Raw genomic sequence first — 13,698 nt, 5'->3', positions numbered from 1 at the left:
GACGGGGTCAGCAGCACCCTCGGGGGTGGGCCCTGCGAGACCAGACAGCAGCACGAGGTGCCCCCGCCTGTCCTTCCGACTGGGCCGTCGTGCAGGCGGTTGGGTGTCAGCCCTGCCGCACGGTGTGCATCGCGGGCTCGGGCCCGTGCAGCCCTCACAAGCTCGCCTCTTCCTTCCTCTAGGCGCTGGCATTTTGAGTCTGAGGTACGTCCACCCCCTCCCGGGTTAGAGCCCTTGGATTGTCTTCATAAGCCACCGGGAGCCAGTAGGGACCCCACTAGGGTTAGGGACCCAGGTCCTCTGCAGACACGTGCTGCTCTGTGCCCCGCTTCACAGCGCACTGCCTCGGAGGCTGGGTTATGTGGCCCTGTAAGTCTCTGCTGCTCTCTGGCGAAGAGCCTGTGCCCCTTTTCACATCCCTATGTGTGGGGCTCTACCTGTCGCACAAATACTTCACACGCGTCGAATTTAACCTTTATAATAAGCAAGTCAGGTCCCGTAAACTGAATTCAGCCCCGAGCTAATGTTTGAAAGAGTCACAACCCGGTTCCTGAGTCCACTCTGCTTTCCCTCGCGCTGCCCGACTTCTCCCCGTCTAGTGTTGTTGGAATGATGACTGGCATTTATGTCAGCGGGGAGGGCATGGCCTGTCTTATGGGCGTTATTCCTTTAATCGTAACTGTTGCTTTCTTTCAGCCTCGACTTTAAGCTATGGTTTAAATTTTTTTTTTATTTATTTATGATAGTCATACAGAGAGAGAGAGAGGCAGAGACACAGGCAGAGGGAGAAGCAGGCTCCATGCACCAGGAGCCCAACGTGGGATTCGATCCCGGGTCTCCAGGATCGCGCCCTGGGCCAAAGGCAGGTGCCAAACCGCTGCGCCACCCAGGGATCCCCTAAGTTATGGTTTATACGAAGTAAAACTTCTGTGAGTTTTGAGAAACGTAGGCCGTGGCGGAACTAACCACTCTCTAATCAAGTTAAAGAATATTTGCCTCATTCCAAAAGTTTCCTCCTGCCTCTTCATGGTCGGTCCCTCCTCCCCCCTATGCCCAGCCCCTGGCAACTGTTGACAACTACTGTTTTATCTACATTTTTCATTGGGGGGGGGGGGGAAGCAGAGGAAAGGAATTTGCCTAAAATCAGAGAGCTAGGAAATTGGACAGCTAAGATTGAATTCTAGGCGGTTTGGCTCCACATTCACTGCTTCAGCTACCACCATCACTGCATTCACGTGAAATGTAGATTTGGAATCAGATGATTCAGCTTCATTCATTCAAAAAATACAGTTGGAAGTTGCTGGGATATTGCATCAGCAAATGTTGAACCATCGTTCCTAGGGGAAATGCCGAGTTAGGTTCCTGCGAGCCTCTGGTCACATTTTTGTCAGCTGACCTATATAGCACCTCATTTATTTTTATTTTTATTTTTATTTTTAAAAGATTTTATTTATTTATTCATGAAAGACACACACACAGAGAGGCAGAGACACAGGCATAGGGAGAAGCAGGCTCCATTCAGGGAGCCCAGTGCGGGACTGGATCCTGGGACGACGTCTTGGGCCGAAGGCAGGTGCTAAACCACTGAGCCATCCAGGGATCCCCTATAGCACCTCATTTAATGTGCATTTCAGTTTAAGACCATCTTATTTAATATATATTTGATTCGTTAACATTTAATTCACAGCCAACAGCACTCTAATGTGACTGAAAGGAGCTTATCCAACACGTGGATTTTCTTTGCAAGGCACATCACAGTCTTCTTGTGCTCAAAACACTAGACAGCATTTTAGCACTAATGCTTCAGGGACATTTTAAAAGCTATGTCACCAGCAAAAGTCACAAAAATGTGAGAAGTGGCACGAAAAGACTGACAGGAAACACTTGTTTAATTTGACAGCTGCAGCAAGAGGGCAGAGCATCACCTTGTTGGACCTCAGCTAGGAAAATATACATTGGATGACTTCTCCCTTTTGTTGTTCTGTGCTTGTCCATGAATGACTGTAAAAGCACTGCTAGTACTGATTACAAGTAAACTGAAGGCATAAGAAAATTCACAAATATGAGATGTATGAATAATGGGCATTCACTGTTTTTATTTTAGTACCCTTAGCACTGGAATTACCATGTTGATCAAGACAGCTCTTTATGCATTAGGTGCTTGCAGTCCACTAGAGGATATGGTTTAGCAATTTTAACAGATAAATACTATTAAAGAAATAACTCCAGGGTACTGAAAAAAGGGTCTCATCCTCATCTAGTCTAGGTAGTGTCCAATTGAAATATAATGTAAGCCACGTGTTATTTTGAGTTTTGTTGTAGCCACATTTAAAAAAATTTTAAAAATATATAAAATAGATTTCAGTGATATATTTTATTTAACCCGATACACCCAAAATACCTCATATGTAACCAATATAAAATTGTTAATAATTTTATGATTTTTAAAACTGGGTCTTCAATCTCTGGTGTAGGGTACATCTCAATTCAAACTACCCATATTTTAAGCGCTCAGCAGGTATTTATAACTAGTGGCTATCACATTAGACATCTCAGGTCTAGAAGATTTCCAGACTGCTTCCCTAGGGGTGAATGCATTAATCTGACATGAGATAATTGAGTAAAAGCTAGCAACAAGGAGGGTTTTGGAAACGGCACCTTAGGCAAAGGGATTGGAGGTATAGATGAGAAAATTGTGGTATCATCCTGGACCTCAAATTGTTTAGTGTGACTGGTATATACTGTAAAAAGATATGGCTGAAGTTGATTAAAATAGACATTGAAATGGTACATTTAAGAAAATAACAGGAATGTAGTTTTTATTTAGAAAGACTATTCTGGTTATGATGTGGAAGATTTGGGGGGGAGGAGAAAATATTGGAAATAAGAAACCAATTAGGAAGGATTAGTTATATTGTTAAACAAAGGTGGTGAACTATGAGAACATAGGATGGATTCAAGAGAATTACATAGAAAAATGGAAATAATATCATAAGTAATTAAATGCTGAGAGGTCAAATGGGAAGGGAGACACAGGGTATGAGGGAAGATACAGTAAAAAACTGGGAGAATGATGCTACCATTCATTGAGATAGAAAATATAACAGAAAAAGCAAATTTCCAGGAGAAGTTGAATGGACTTTTGGGCATATTGAATTTAAGGTTCCTCTGGGGAAAATATATATCTTAAATAGAAATGGACATTTTGTGAATCATCACATAAATGATTATTAAAGATAAAGCCAGAGGTTTAATCCAGCTTTAAGGACACACATGGGCTGAAGTGAAGGGTTGAAAAAAGATAATCCATGCAAATAGAAATCAAAAGAAAGATGGGGTAGTCATTCTTATATATCGGACAAAATGGACTTTAAGACAAAGAGTATAATAAGTGACAAAATTATATAATGATATGGGCATCAATCCAAAAAGAAGACATAACATTTCTAGATGTTTTTGCATCCAACATAGGAATACTAAATACATAAAGCAAATATTAATAGACCTAAAAGGAGAAGTAGACAGTAATACATTAATAGTTGGGGACTTCAGTACCCCAATTTCAACAATGGATAGATCTTCCATATAGAAAATCAATGAGGAGACACCTGGGTGGCTCAGTCCGTTAAGTGTCTGACCTCAGGTCATGATCCTGGAGTCCTAGGATTGAGCCCTGCATCACCTCCCTGCTCAGTGAGGATCCTTCTCTCTCCCCTCTGCTGCTCCCCCTGCTTGTGCTTGCTTGCACTCTCTCTGTACCTCTCTATGTTAAATAAATGCATAAAATCTTTAAAAAGAAAAAAATAGAAAATCAATAAGGAAGCAATGGATTTATACTACACATAAGACCAGATGGACTTAACAGACATGTGTAAAACATTCCAACTAACAGCAGCAGAAAACACATTCTTCTCAAGTGCATATGGAACATTCTCCAGGATAGATCATCTGTGAGACCACAAACCAAGTCAGTAAATCTAAGAAGACTGAAATCATATCAAGCTTATTTTCTGACCAATAAAGGTATGAACCTACAAAGAATTACAAGAAGAAAACTGGAAAATTCACAAATATGTGGAGATTAAACAACATGTTACTGAAAAACCAATGGGTCAAGGAGAAATAAAAAAATATCTTGAGACAGTAAAAATGGAAACACAGAATACCAAAACAAATGGAATGCTGCAAAAATAATTCTAAAGGGGTAGTTTATAGTGATTAATGCTTACATTAAGAAAAAATAAAGGTCTCAAATAACCTAACTTTATACCTCAAGGAAGCAGAAAAAAAAGAACTAAGCTTAAGTTAGTAGAAGGAAGGAGATGACAGAGATCAGAGTAGAAATAAATGAAATAAAGGCAGAAAAACAATAGAAAACATCAGTAAAACTAAAAGCTGGGTTTTTAAAAAATATAAGCAAACAGAAAAACCTTTACCTAGATGTACCAAGAAAAAATAATGGAAGACTAAAAGAAAATTATAAATGAAACAGGAGGCATTACAACTGAGAGACTACTATAAACAATTATACTCCAAACAGTTGGACAACCTAGAAAACACAGATAAATCCAAAAAACATGCAATGTACCATGACTGAATCATAGAGAATAGAAAGTCTAAAAAACCAATTACTAGTAAGGAGACTGAATCAGTACTCAAAACCTCCCAACAATGAAAAGTCCAGGGCTAAATGGCTTCACTGGTGAATTCTATCAAGTATCTAAAGAAGAGTTAATATCAATTTTTCTCAAGCTTTTCAAAAAATTGAGGAGGAGGAGTTACTTCTAAACTCATTTTATGAGACCACCTAATACCAAAATCAGACAACCACACTATAAGAAAAAATTATAGGTTGCTGTCTCTAATGAACATAGGTGCAAAAAAAACCTTAGCAAAATATCAACAAACTAAACTCAGTAGTATATTAAAAAGGATCATACAGCATGATCAAGTGAGGTTTATTCCAGGGATGCAAAGATGGTTCAAATCTGTGAATCAATCAATGGGATATACTACATTAACAAAATGATGTATAAAAATTATAGTCATCTCAGTAGATGCAGAAAAATTCTACATGGATTCATGATAGAAACTCAACAAACTGCATATAGAGTGATTGTACCTCACTATAATAAAGACTATATATAACAAGCCCACAGTTCATATCTTACTGCTGAAAAGCTGTAGCTATTCCTCTAAGAACAGGAACAAGACAAGGATACCCACTGTCACCATCTTTATTTAACATGGTATTGGAGGTCCTAACTAGAGAAGGTAGGTAAGAAAAAGTAATAAAAGGCATCCATATTGAAAAAGAAGTAAAATTATTTCTATTTGCAGATGACATCATATTACCTATGGGAAACCCTAAAGTCTCTACCATAAAAATGTTAGAATAATGAATTCAGTAAAGTTGCAGGACACAAAATTAATATAGAAAAATAGTTGTGTTTCTATACACTAGCAATGAACTGTCAGAGAAATTATGAAAATTATTTATAATTGCATAAAAAAGAATAAAATACTTAGGAATAAACTTAACCAAAGTGATGAAAGACCTATACACTGAAAACTGTATGATGTTCATTGAAGAAATTGAAGAAGACACAAATAAATGGAAATATTTTCTGTGCTCATGGATTGCAAGAATTAATATTATTAAAATGTCCATGATACCCAAAGCAATCTACAGATTCAGTGCAATTCCTATCAAAATTCCAATGGTATTTTTCACATAAACAGAAACTCCTTATATTTGCATGGAACCACAAAAGACCCCAAGTAGCCAAAGCAATCCTGACAAAGAAGAACAAAGCTGGAGGCATCACACTTTTTGATTTCAAACTATATTACAAAGCTATAGTACTTAAAACTCTGTGGTATTGGCATAAAAACAGACACATAGATCAATGGACTAGAGAAGGAGCCCAGCAATAAAACCATGTCTGTATGGCCAATTAATTTATGACAAAGGAAGCATGAATATACAACGGGTAAAGGATAATCTTTTCAATAAGTAGTATTGGAAAAACTGGGTAGCCACATGCAAAAGAATGAAATTAGACCTCTATCTTTCATGACACACAAAAATAACTCAGAATGGACTAATGGTTTGAGCATAAGATCCAAGCTGATAAATATCTAGAAGAAAACAGAGGGGATTAGCTCTTGACATTGGTCTTGGCAATGATATTTGGACTTTTCACTAAAAGCAAAGGAAATAAAAATAAAAAGGTAGGACTACATTACACTAAAAAGCTTCTACAGGAAAGGAAGCCATCAACAAAAAGAGAAGACAACCTATGTAATGGGAGAAAATATTTGTAAGTCAAGCATCTAATAAGGGATTAATATCCAAAATTTATAAAAAAAACTCACTTCAATAGCAGAAAAATTACCTGATGTTTAAAAATGGGCAAAAGCACAGAATACACATTTCCCAAAGTAGACATACAAGTGGCCAACAGGTACATAAAAAGGTCCATGTTACTAATCATCAGGGAAATACAAATCCAAAATCACAGATAGTACCCCCACTCATTAGAATAGTTATCCTCAAAAAGACAATTGATAACAAATCTTGGCAAGGATATGAAAAAGAGGAACCCTTGTGCACTGTTGCTGGGAATGTAAAATGGTGCAACTGCTGTGGACAACAGCATGGCGGTTCTTACAAAATATTAAAAATAGTACTACCTTATGATACAGAAATCCCACTTTTGGGTATATATCCAAAGAAAATGAAGACAGGATATTAAAGAGATACATGTACTCTTGTGTTCATTGCAATATTATTCACATTGTTGATATATGGAAATAATGCAGGTGTCCCTCAAGGGGGTGAGTGGATGAAGAAGAAGGGAAATGTATATACCTCACAGATGGACCTTGAGGACATTATCCTAAGTGAAGAAGGCCAAGTGGAAAAAGGCAAATACTGTATTTAGATTCTATTATGTGTGGAACAAAAAAAAGTAAAACTCATGGAAACAGAGAGTAGAATATTATTGCCAGGGGATAGTGGGTGTGGTGGGGAAATAGAAGTTGGTAAAAGGGCACAAACTTTTACCTATAAGATGAATAAAGTCTAAGGATCTAATGTATAACATGGTGACTATAGTTGATAACACTGTATTGTATGGAGTAGAACTTAAATGTTCTCACCCAAAGGGGGAAAGAAACCCCAAAAACATAAATATGAAAATTAATAAGATGAGAGGAATTTTTAAAAATGATGTATATCATATCATCATGATGTACACTTTAGTTTTTTTTTTTTTTACAATTTGTCAATTATATCTCAAAGTTGAAAAAAGAAGGTAAAATATCTAATAATGTTTTATATTAGTTACATGTTGAAATGATATTTTGGATATGTTAGATTAAGTATATATCACCAATTTGAAAAGAGTCAGATGGGGTAAATAGGAACAAATAACGAACCCAAATTTAACCATATCATGTACCCTGGGAGTAGGCAAAGAACTTTTAGAAGACAGAGAAAGCAATAACCATAAAAAATCATATGTTAAACTTAATCAAATGTAAAACTTATCAAAATGAATAGTCCGGCTACAGAGTGATGGGAAATAATAAAAAAAGAAAAGGTAGCTAAGATACCTTTCAACGGGTGAATGGATAAACCATCTGTAGGATTTTCATACAATCGAATATTGACTCAATGACAAAACAAAACAAAACAAAAAAACAACTATCCACCATTTAAAAGACATGGATAAACCTTAGATGTATATTGTCAAGTGAAAGAATCCAGTCTGAAAATGATTCCAGTTACATGACTTTCTGAAATAGGGAAAACCATACAATCAGCAAAAGATTGGTTGTTCCCAAGGCTTTTGGGGAAGAAGGGAGTTCAATAGTTGAAGACAGGCAATATTTTTAGGGCTGTGAAACTATTCTGTATGATACAAACACATTATGTATTTGTTAAAATCCATATAGCTTCACAGCACTAAAATGAAACATAATGATCTATAAAATCTCTGTTAGCAAGGAAATATCACAAGTTAGCAAGGAAATATCACAAGTCTATAGAGATTAAGTAAAGAATGAATAGGGAAGTGAATAAGGGAAAAGAGACAAATATCCCTTACGGAAAAATTCTAAAAGATTTATGTAGCAGCTTTGCCATAAAAGAGCATAACTCCCCACTGTGCATAAGTGATTACCTTCCAAAGAGTGGAATATGGAAAGGGGGAGAAAGAGTGACTTTACAGGGGAGAAGTCTGACAGTACTATCTCAGCCAGGTGATCAAGGTCAATACCAACAGTGATAAACCATTATCATAATGTACCTTGATATGATATGTATGAAGAAAACAGCACTTTACTGTGGTCTTCATCTCCAAACCCATATCCCTAGACTAATCATGAGAAAACATCAGACGAATCCACTAGAGGAGCATCAACAAATAGTTGACCAGTACTCCTCAAAACTGTAAAGATTATCAAAATAAAGGAAACCTAAGAAACTCACAGCCAAGAGAAGCCCAAGGAGACAAGTAAATACAGTGTAGCATCATGGATAGGATTATGGATCAGCAATATACATTAGGTAAAAACAAAAAAATAAAATCTCAGGAAATCTGAGTGAACTATGGACATTAGTTAATAATAATGTAATAATACAAGTCTATTAATTGTAACAAATTATGATACTAATGCAAGATGTTAATAATAGGGGAAACTGGTGAGGGAGTATATGGAAACTCTACACCATATTCTCAATTTTTCTGTAAATCAAAACTTTTGTAAAAAAAAGAAAGTCTATTATAAGTATATGACAAATGACATATTCCTATTAATTAAAGGAATCCTACTTAATAATAAATACAAACAATAAAAAATGGGCAAATAACTTGAACGAGTAATTCACAAAGGAAAATACATGAATGCCTGATAAGTTGCATGAGTACTTAATATCACTAGTTATCAGGGAAATGCAAGAGTAAAGCTACAGTGAAAAACCACTATTGACCCACTAGAATAACTAAAAATTTAAAACCTGAAAAGATCAAATTCATATTAGCACAATATTGTTACTAAAGTGGAAATTTTCTTTGACTTGTCCCATTGATTTTCTGGTTTTGTTCCAAGATCCAATTTTGGATACCACACCATTCTTTTTCATTAGTGTCCTTCAATATGTGACAATTTCTCAGTGTTTTTCTTGTTTTTCATGACTTGGAAAGTTTTGAAGGGTACTGTTTATTTTGTAGAATGTTCCTCAATATGAGTGCATGTGATGTTTTTCATTTTTTTGTTTTGTTTTGTTTTTTTGGATCCTATATTCATCTGTTTGGCATCTGTTGATCACAGGGCCAAACTAACAGCTAGAGATCTTTATATCTCCCCTGTGATCCAGAATTCACAGGTACATGAAAATCACATTACAAACCCTCTAACCAGTTCTGGTCCATACTCTCAACCACCTCCTTTATCTAACTCTCACATACCAAGTCAATTACTTCCTCTGTTTTAAATCACCAAGGGCCAGATACCAGCCTAATCCTACAGCTCAGACCCAGTTGATGTTATTTGAAGTAGCCTCTCCTAAGCTGTTTATCCTGTACTGTCTCTTTTGTTCCATGGAAAACACAATAAAGTTTTAGGCCAAAAATAAAGTTTTGCTTCCCCCTTGTTCATACTTCTGCCTCCTGATCAAACCTGGTCTTTCCCCATTAGTTTCTGCATGGGAATTGTAATAAATTCTTTCAATGGTATTAGCCTCTCCATGTCATCATTCAGTCACCTCCATAAATTAAAATCCCATAGCTACATTTTAATACATTTTGTCATTATTATACTAGGGTTATGAGTTAGGAAGAACACTATAGAAGCCAAGTGTTCTTATCATATCATGCTAGGGGCACATGATACCAGCATGATTTATTACTGGTTATGTTAACCTTGAATATTTGGTTAAGGTACTCCTATCAGGCTTCTCTGCTGTACAGTTAATATTTTCCCTTTCTGTATTCTATTCAATAGAAGCAAATCACTAAATCTAGCATGCAAGAACTGGAATTAAGTTCCACCTCTTGGTAGGAGAAATATCAAAGAATTTTTGGACATATGTTCAAAAGCACACAATTCTTAGTAAACATGTTGGGGTAGGTATTTCAAGGCTATGCACAAATTCTGTTTTTCCTTAAAATTTTACCCTAGACGTATAGTATTAGTCTGTGGATCTTGCCTGTAGCAATTACATTGGTGAATTGGTGAATTATTGGTGTTCTAAGGATAAATTTCTATTTCCCTTATCTTTCTGAATTTATTACTTGAAATTCTTCCTTTTTTTAAAAAAAAAGATTTTATTTATTTGAGAAAGAGAGCATGCACACAATCAGGGGCAGGGGCAGAGGAGAGGGAGAAACAGACTCCCTGCTGGACAGGGAGCCCAACTTGGGGCTTGATTCCAGGACCTGAGTTGAAGGCAGACACCTAACCAACTGAGCCACCTAGACACCCCTACTTGAAATTCTTCTCTAAAGATTTGTCTCTTCTCTCACTCACTGTTTGTTTGCTTATTTACATCAGTATGAACTCTAGGATAATTTATTTTACTCACTGGTATATAATCAACATTATCATTATTTTGTTGTTTAAATTGGTCCAGTGTTAGCCAATGGGATCCTGTGTCCTTTTGATATGCCCTGATCTCCCCATCCTCATCTTTTTTAAAAAAAGCACTTCCTTATTTCTAGGATTATATGATATGCAGTCTCATCTTGTATTTTCCCCTGTTTGGCCCTAAAATCAAATGGTATTTATTTGCAGCTCAAGATCCTGTTGCTACAAGGCCTGCTTGTTGCTTTTAGGCTCTCTGCAGACAAAACTAGAATATAAATGTATGTGTACTAACATGCATGCACATAGCATTGGTGGTCCCCATGACTACTTTCAGATTCTGTGTTTTGCTAGAAGGACTCACAGGCCTCTGAAATCATTATATTCACGGTTTATTACATCAAATGATACAAAGCAAAATTAGCAAAAGGAAAAAGCACATTGGATGAAGTCTGGAGGAATTTAAATTCAAATTTCCAAGAGTCTTATCCCAGTGGAATTTTACAGGATGCACTTGATTCCTCTAGCATCCAATTGTAACCACATGTTCAAACCGTTGTCTCCTAGGGAAGCTTGCTTGAGCCTAGGAATCCAGTGTTTCTACTGGGAATCAGTAACATAAACATGCAGTGATGCAGTTTCTGAAGGTCCCATTCCCAGGAGGAAAGAAAATATTCAGTATAAATCACATTGTTTGCACAAATTATCTAAACAAACTGGTACCAGTTTTTAAGATTTCTTTCACTTAGTAATGTAGTTGCATGAACCAATACTTTGTTCCTTTTTATTACTGAGTAGAACTTCATTTTCAGGATATACCATAGTTCGTTTATTCATCCATTGAAGGATGTCTCCTAGGTTCTAGTAATTAATATAAAACTACTATACACACTGTATACAAGATTCTGTATGAACATAAGTTTTCATTTCTCTTGGGTAAATACCTAGGAATGGGATTGTTGGGTCATTTGTTTGAAAGAACAGCCAAATTGTTTTATAAAGTGGCTGTATAATTCTGCATGCCCAGAGCAGAAAATGAGACTTTCAGTTCCATTCTCAACAGCATTTAGAATAGTAGGATATTGGGACGTCTGGGTGGCTCAGTGGTTGAACATCTGCCTTTGGCGCAGGTTGTGATCCTGGGATCCCGGATTGAGTCTCACACCGAGCTCCCTGCATGGACCCTGCTTCTCCTTCTGCCTAGTCTCTGCTTCTCTGTGTGTCTCTCATGAATAGATAAATAAAATCTTTTAAAAAAAAAAAAAGAATTGTACATTTTCGCAATGGGTTTGCCGCCAGAACACAAGTGCCATGAAAACCATCGCTAAACCTAAACCAAAATGGGAAAGGAAAAAATTCACATCAACATCATCGTCATTGGACACGTAGATTCAGGCAAGTCTACCACTACTGGCCATTTGATCTACAAATGTGGTGGGATCGACAAAAGAACTATCGAAAAATTTGAGAAGGAGGCTGCTGAGATGGGAAAAGGCTCCTTCAAGTATGCCTGGGTCTTGGATAAACTTAAAGCTGAACGTGAATGTGGTATCACCATTGATATCTCCCTGTGGAATTCGAGACCAGCAAGTATTATGTGACCATTATTGATGCCCCAGGACACAGAGACTTTATCAAAAACATGATTACAGGCACACCTCAGGCTGACTGTGCTGTCCTGATTGTTGTTGCTGGTGTTGGTGAATTTGAAGCAGGTATCTCCAAGAATGGGCAGACCTGTGAGCATGCCCTTCTGGCTTACACACTGGGTGTAAAACAACTAATTGCTGGTGTTAACAAAATGGATTCCACTGAACCACCCTACAGCCAGAAGAGATACGAGGAAATCGTTAAGGAAGTCAGCACCCACATTAAGATAATTGGCTACAACCCTGACACAGTAGCAATTGTGCCAATTTCTGGTTGGAATGGTGACAACATGCTGGAGCCAAGTGCTAACATGCCTTGGTTCAAGGGATGGAAAGTCACCCGTAAAGATGGGAATGCCAGCGGAACCACACTGCTTGAAGCTCTGGATTGCATTCTGCCACCAGCTCATCCAACTGATAAGCCCTTGTGTCTGCCTCTCCAAGATGTCTACAAAATTGGTGGTATTGGTACTGTCCCAGTGGGTCGAGTGGAGACTGATGTTCTTAAGCCTGGCATGGTGGTCACCTTTGCTCCAGTCAATGTTACAACTGAAGTAAAGTCTGTTGAAATGAAGCTTTGAGTGAGGCTTTTCCTGGGGACAATGTGGGCTTCAATGTCAAGAACGTATCTGTCAAAGATGTTCGTCGTGACAACGTGGCTGGTGACAGCAAAAATGACCCACCAATGGAAGCAGCTGGCTTCACGGTTCAGGTGATTATCCTGAACCATCCAGGCCAAATCAGTGCTGGATATGCACCTGTGCTGGATTGTCACACAGCTCACATTGCTTGCAAGTTTGCTGAGCTGAAGGAAAAGATAGATCGTCGTTCTGGAAAGAAGCTGGAAGATGGTCCCAAGTTCTTGAAATCTGGGGATGCTGCCATTGTTGATATGGTTCCTGTCAAACCTATGTGTGTTGAGAGCTTCTCTGACTATCCTCCTCTGGGCCATTTTGCTGTTTGTGACATGAGACAAACGGTTGCTGTGGGTGTCATCAAAGCAGTGGACAGGAAGGCCGCTGGAACTGGCAAAGTCACCAAGTCTGCCCAGAAAGCTCAGAAGGCTAAATGAATATTATCCCCAATACCTGCCACCCCAGTCTTAATCAGTGGTGGAAGAACGGTCTCAGAACTGTTTGTGTCAATTGGCCATTTAAGTTTAATAGTGAAAGACTGGTTAATGATAACAATGCATCGTAAAACCTTCAGAAGGAAAGGAAAATGTTTTGTGGATCATTTTTTTGTGTGTGCGCGTGTGTGGCAGTTTTAAGTTATTAGTTTTTAAAATAAGTACTTTTTAATGGAAACGACCAAAAATCTGTCACAGAATTTTGAGGCCCATTAAAACAAAAGTTTAATGAGAGAAAAAAAAAGAATTGTAAGATATTTTGATTTTAGCCATCCTATTATGTGTTTAGTAGTATCTAAATGTAAATTTAGTTTACATTTCCCTAATAAC

At 37.5% G+C, this 13,698-nt stretch overlaps 1 pseudogene; it reads left to right on the top strand.

Moving 5' to 3' along the window:
- The first annotated feature begins 7,978 nt into the window (after window positions 1-7,978).
- Window positions 7,979-13,434, top strand: LOC140598206 (elongation factor 1-alpha 1 pseudogene; annotated as a pseudogene).
- The last annotated feature ends 264 nt before the right edge of the window (window positions 13,435-13,698 follow it).

Source organism: Vulpes vulpes, chromosome 3 (genome assembly GCF_048418805.1).
Source record: "Vulpes vulpes isolate BD-2025 chromosome 3, VulVul3, whole genome shotgun sequence".
Lineage (NCBI taxonomy): Eukaryota > Metazoa > Chordata > Mammalia > Carnivora > Canidae > Vulpes > Vulpes vulpes.
This window is presented reverse-complemented; position numbering and strand designations above follow the sequence as displayed.